Here is a 7,077-nt window from a genome sequence, read left to right on the forward strand (position 1 = left end):
TGCTAAGATTTGCTTTCCCAAAGTGCAGTACCTCGCATTTATCTGAATTAAACTCCATCTGCCACTTTTCCTCCCATTAACACACCTGGTCCAGATCCTTTTGAAATCTGAGGTATCCCTCTTCACAGTCCACTACACCTCCAATTTTGGTGTCATCTGCAAACTTACTAACTGTACCTCTTATGCTTGCATCCAAATCATTTATGTAAATGACAAAAAGTCGAGGACCCAGCACCAATCCTTGTGGCTCTCCACTGGTCACAGGCCTCCAGTCTGAAAAACAACCCTCCACCACCACCCTCTGTCTTCTACCTTTGAGCCAACTCTGTATCCAAATGGCTAGTTCTCCCTGTATTTCATGAGATCTAACCTTGCTAATCAGTCTCTCATGGGGAACATTGTCGAACACCTTACTGAAGTCCATAAAGTCAGGGGGTGGCATGGTGGTCACTAGAAAAGGTTCCTGAGCTCTGAAGCAGCAGCAGGTCAGGCTGAAAGTGGATGTAACTTTACAAAAAATTAAATAAAAAGTAGAATCAGTGAGGATGGGTTTTGGGGAAGCCCCACTACATAACATTCTGCAGCTGAAACCAGGTTAGTCCTTGAGGCAGCAGCTAAGGAACCTCCTCCAAGCAGCTGACTTGTCCCCTGACATCTCCATTGGTCAAAACAACTATCCATCATTTGTGGGTGGCTCCCTCTAATGCTCTTCCAGAAACCCCACGCAGGACAGTGGATCTGCTCCAGCCTACATCTGTGACTGTCCTGACTGAGGTCAAAGCCCATGGCGTCCATTTTGAAGTTTTGATTCTGTCACATATGTTACTGATGAGGGACTGTTATCTGCTTTCCTTTTGTCACCAAAATTATTTAACATTGGGCAAAGATTCCCTATGCTTCCCAAATGTCAATTATTTTATTTTTAATCAATCCTCAGGAAGTGACTAAAATTGGGAAGTTTGCCTAAAGGCCACTGAGAGACATCTATATAGTATGGGACCAGGAATATATGGGCTCTTTTCCCTAAAGAACTTCAGTTAACCAACTGTTTAAAAAAAATGTTAACCTACAAATGACAGTATTTATTGAATTAAATTTCACAACTTGCCATGGTGGAGATTTGAAGTCAGGACCTTTCTTTGCTGTATCCAGCACCATTGGTACTAGGCTTCAGCACCTTTCAATGCAGCAAGGCTTCCCAAGTTCAGCAACATTGTTAATACTACAACTTACCATCATTCCAGCTACAGGCAGAGGAACAGAGGAAGTGGTGCCAATTATTACAAGTCCCACTCCAGCCACTGCTCCTCTCCATATAACGTCAACCCTGGATTAGTGTCATCTGGGAAGAGGCATTTAGCGCAGAGACAAAAATAATAATTGTTAGTTTTCTGAGGTATCACACCTCTGTCAACATGGCCAAAATTTGTAGAGTCAGATTCTCTGCCAAGAGAGACCAGTTCACAATAGTTCTTTCCACTGTCTGATATTAGGTCTCTGTCTCTGTCTCCCTTCTCCCCTTTGGTTTAATGCTTCGTTTTGGAACATCCAGGCTATTGTGATCAGCAATGAGATAAAAATAAAGCAGAAAACCTGGTCTGAGGTCTGTCCGTTGAGGATGAGTATTCGGCAGGACATTGGGGAAACATTCTTTTTCAGAGATCGTTTAACTCTATTGTCATGAGATCGTTTAACTCTATTGAAGAGCCCACGCTCCAGTTCTGACTAATGCTCTATTTCAGCACCATTAATTTTGCTGCACCATATGCCTGTTCCGGACCCACCCACCCCCCAAAAAAAGTGATGTGCTGAACTGTCAGCTGAGATCACGTTCTAAAGCTTCTGGTGTCTTGGTGTGGGACTATGATTCCATTACTTACTAACTCAAAGGCAAGAATGCAATGCACTGAGTTATTGCTGTCTTTTCTAATACATAGACATCTATCAGTCTTGAATCTGTTGTACTTCAAGCATCAGAAGTTGCATTTTAAATGATACACTTAGTTGAGAAAAACTAGCAGACTTGAAAAGTGCAGCAGATGCACGGAAATGCCATCAGTTGCAAATCTCCCTCCAAACCACACTCCATTGCCACTTGGAACTATATCACCATTCATTCATTCATTATCATTGGGTCAAGGCCCTACAATTCCTTCATCAAAACACTGTGGGTGTGGCTACACTTTATGGACTGCAATGGTTCAAGTAGGCAGCTCATCCTAACTTTCTGAAGGATAATTAGGGATGGGTCATTATAGCTAACCTAGCTAGCAATGTCCACAGCCTGTGAAATAATAACTAAACAAATAACACTGAATAATCTTAAAAATGAGAATAAATCTAAGATGGAAACTGATTCATTCATTGCCAAGCAACAGTCATTATTCTTCAATTTACCCAGCACACGCTAAACAGATTGAATATCAAATTTGATCATTGAACTATGTGGTCTTAAAGAAACAGATGACATACTAATCCACATTCAGAAAAAAGTAATAAACTGCACATTTCCCAGCAGAGTACACCTGTCATTATAAAACAGCATATTTTACATTTTACTATGCCCAATGGATTGGATAGTGGATTGCTTTTTTTGAGAAACTTTGACTTTCATCAGTTCACATTATTACAGCCAGAGGTACTTTTCTTGGATGTAATAGGTAAGTTGCATTCTACATTATGGCTATTTTGGAAATGCCAAGTCATTCCTAAAAGTCATCCCAATCTCATTAGAATACTCTAGCATTTAAATGTGTGAAAATGAGTGTAAATAGTCACGGCTCAAGAAAAATACCGCACTTACACTTTGCATTATTCTCTGAGTTCAAAATTAAAAGTTTAATCTCAATTAACACGTGATGTATAACTAAAAATAAATGAGGAGGAGTTGATCATTCAGTCCCTTGAGACTGCTCTGCCCTTCTGGATGGTTATTGGTGAAACTTAAAAAAAAATTTAATGTACTTATACTTTTCCTGAAAAATCCATTCAAAGATTAGTTCATTCAGACTAAGTCTCAGTGAGAATAAATTTTTAAAAAATGCTTACATAATTGCAATTTTCCTTCAACGCCATCTTCCAAACCTGGAACCTCTTCCAACTCGAAGGCCAAAGGCAGCAGACACCTTTCCCTGCAAAGGGAGGGAACAACAATACCTACAAGTTCCTCTCCAAGCCATTCACTATCCTGATTTGGAATGATATCACTGTTCCTTCACTGTCACTGGTTCAAAATCTTGGAATGTCTTTGCAGGATTGCAATTGTTCAAGGCAACTCACAACATCTCCTCAAGGACAATTAGGGATAGGAGAAAGTGAGGACTGCAGAAGCTGGAGATTAGAGTCGAGAGTGTGTTGCTAGAAAAGCACAGCAGGTCAGGCAGCATCCGAGGAGCAGGACAATCAATGTTTCAGCATAAGCCCTTCATCATTCCTGATGAAGGGCTTATGCCTGAAACGTTGATTCTACTACTCCGCGGATGCTGCCTGAGTTGCTGTGCTTTTCCAGCAACACACTCTCAACAATTAAGGATAGGCAATAAATGCTGCCCTTGCCAGCAACATTCTCATCCTGTGAATGAATGCATTTTTAAACATTAAAACAGCAGAAGAAAATTTCTTTCTTTCCTACAGTACCCAAACGTCTGGTTGGAATGTCATGCAACATTGGAGTGTGTTACAGTTTACTCAACGAATGAGTCACTGTGGCAATTTGCACTTTTACATGCAAAACTAGTATCAATGGGAGTCAGGCGGGCAAACTCTCCACTGGTTGATTTCTGGCGCATGGTTAAGCTTTTATTAGAAGTCAGCCATTTCAGCTCCAGGACAGGAGTTCCTCAGGATAAAGTCTTCAGCCCAACCATCTTCAGCAACTTCATCAATGAAGTTTCCTGAAGAAGGGCTTATGACCGAAACGTCGATTCTCCTGTTCCTTTGATGCTGCCTGGCCTGCTGTGCTTTTCCAGCAACACATTTTTAAACTTCATCAATGACCTACCACCTCCATAGTGTCAGAAGTGGGGATGTTCACTGATGAGTGCACAATGTTCAGCAACATTGCGAATCCTTAGACACTGAAGAAGTCCATATTCAAATCCAAAAAGGTCTGGACAACAAGTGTCAAGTAACATTGATGCCAGGCAATGACAATCTCCAATAAGAGACGTCCAACCACTGTCTCTTATATTTGAGGCGCTACCTTTACTGACTCCCCCATTATCAACATCCTGGGAGTTACCATTGACCAGAAACTCAACTGGACTCACCACATTACCATAATGGCTATAACAGCAGGTCAGAGGCTGGGAATACTATGGTAAGTATCTCATCTCCTGACTCCCTAAAGCCATTCCATCATCTACAAGGCACATATCCTTGTGACACAATGGCTCAGTGGTGAGCACTGCTGCCTCACAGTGCCAGGGACCAGGGTTCGATTCCAGCCTCAGGTGATTGGCTGTGTGGACTTAGCACATTCTCCCCGTATCTGTGTGGGTTTCCTCCAGGCACTCCAATGTCCTCTCACTGTTGAAAGATGTGCCAGTAAGGTGGATTGGCAACATGATAAGTTGCCCATAGTGTCCAAGCATGTGTAGGCTATTGGATTAGCATGGATTAGCCATGGAAATTGCAATGTTACAGGGGATAGAGAAGGTGGTGGGTCAGGGTGGAATGTTCTTTGGAAGGTTTGTATGAATTTGATGGGTTGAATAGCCTACTTCCACACTGTAGGGATTGTATGAAGGCAGGAGTGTGATGGAATACTCCCCACCTGCCTGGATGGGTGTGGTTCCAACAGCACTCAAGAAGCTTGACACCATCCAGGACAAAGTTAACCCACTTAATTTGCACCACACCCACAATTATCGACTCACCCCACCACGGATACTCTGTAGCAGCAGTGTGTACTGTCTACAGGATGCATTACAGAAATTCACCAAAGATCCGTAGATAGCATCTTCCACACCCATGACCACTTTCATCTAGAAGGACAAGAGCAGCAGATACATGGGAACATCACTATCTAGGTGTTCCCATTGAAGCCACTCATGATCATGACTTGGAAATATATTGCTGTTCCTTCACTGCCACTGGGTCAAAATCCTGGAATTCCCTCCCTAACTAGTCAACCCAGAACAGGTGGACAGTGGTTCAAGAAAGCAGCTCACCTCCAACTTCTCAAGGGCAACTAGGGATAGGCAATAAATGCTGGCCAGCCAGCGATGCCTACATCCCACAAATGATTTTTTTTAAAAAAAGATGTCCATCCCTTGTTGCCTTTGAGAAGGTGGTGATGGCCTGTCTTCTTGAACCACTATAGTCTTTGTGCTTAAGGTAGTACCCATAATGCCCTTAGGAAAGGGATTCCAGGATTTTGACCCAGTGACAGTGAAGAATTGGAGATATATTTCCAAGTCAGTTTGGTGAGTGGTTTGGAGGAGAACTTGCATGTGGTGATGTTCAGGGTGTATGGTTGTGTTGGGTAGTGAGGAAGTGAATTACTCACCACAGTATTCCTTGCTTCTAACCTGCGATTGTGACCACTGTGTTTAAGTGGTGAGTTCAGTTGAGTTTCTGGTCAATGATAATCCCCAGAAAATTGACAGTGGGGTATTCAGTGATGGTAACACCATTGAATGTCAAGAGGCAGTAGATAGATTGTCTTTTATTGTGATGGTCATTGCCTGACATTTGTGTGACATGAATGCTACTTGACTTCTTGAGAGTCCAAGTCTGGATATTTAGATCTTGTTGCATTTGAACGTGGACTGCTGCAGTATGTGAGAAGTCGCAAATGGTGCTGAACATTGTGCAATCATCAGTGAACATCCCCACTTCTGACCTTATGATGGAGGGAAGGTCATTAATGTAATAACTGAAGATTGTTCGGCCTAGAACACTACTCTGCAGAGTTGTCCTACAGCTGCGATGACTGATCTCCAACAATCACGACCATCTTCCTATCTGTCAGGGATGAATCCAGCCAGTGGAGACTTTGCTCCCAATACCCATTGATTCCAATTTTGCCAGGGCTCCTTGATGCCACACTCAGTTGAATGCAGCTTTGACGTCAAGGGCTGTCACTCTCACCTCACCTCTGGAATTCAGCTCTATTATCCATGTTTGAACTAAGGCTGTATTGAGGGCAGGAGCTGAGTGGCTCTGGCAGAACCCAAACTTGGCTGGACTGAGCAGGTTATTGCTGTGCAGGTGTTGCTTGATAGCACTGTTGATTACACCTTCCATTACTTTATTGATGATCGAGAGTAGACTGATGGGGGCGGTAATTGGCTGGATTGTGTTTACTTGTGTTTTGTGTACAGGACATAGCTGGGCAATTTTCCACATTGTCGGGTAGATACCAGTACTGTAACTGTACTGGAACAGCATGCCTAGGAGAATAGCAAGTTCTTGAGCACAATATTACTGCCAGAATGTTGTCAGTCCCATAGCATTTGTAGTATCCAGTGTCTCCAAACCTTTCTTCATATCATGTGGAGTGAATCGAATTGGCTGAAGACTGGTATCTGTGATGCTGGGTATCAGTGGAGGAGACCACTGTGCATCATCCATTCATCACTTCCGTCTGAAGATTGCTGCGAATGCTTCAGCCTTATATTTTGTAATGATGTGATGGGCTCTTCCATCATTGACCATGGTGCGATTTTGTGGAGCCTCCTCCTCCTGTAAGTTGTTTCATTGTTCACCACCATAAATGCTGGTGAGCCAGCAATGTCCATGTCTCACAAGGAAACAAAAAAAAAATTAAATGCATGTTGTAGTCAGAAATGGTAAATTGTGACAGTATGGTGTCCAATGTTCTTTCTGTCACATGGCTGATTAGGAACATCTCCTCAACTTAAACCCAGCCACTAGCACCAATTAGAAGGATTTATTGATTGATACTCAGCATGCTTGCCACATTATGAATATATTTTTCTTGGCTATTAAAATGTGTAGTAGGGCTGAAACCTGGTGATTCTGGTTCAGTGACTAGGATTGTGATTGTGCCACAAGACTTCCTACTGAGACTTATGAACAAACACATTTGAGTTACTTGTGATTGAGAGTTGG

The sequence above is a fragment of the Chiloscyllium punctatum genome, chromosome 27, assembly GCF_047496795.1.
Source record: "Chiloscyllium punctatum isolate Juve2018m chromosome 27, sChiPun1.3, whole genome shotgun sequence".
Taxonomy (NCBI): Eukaryota; Metazoa; Chordata; class Chondrichthyes; order Orectolobiformes; family Hemiscylliidae; genus Chiloscyllium; species Chiloscyllium punctatum.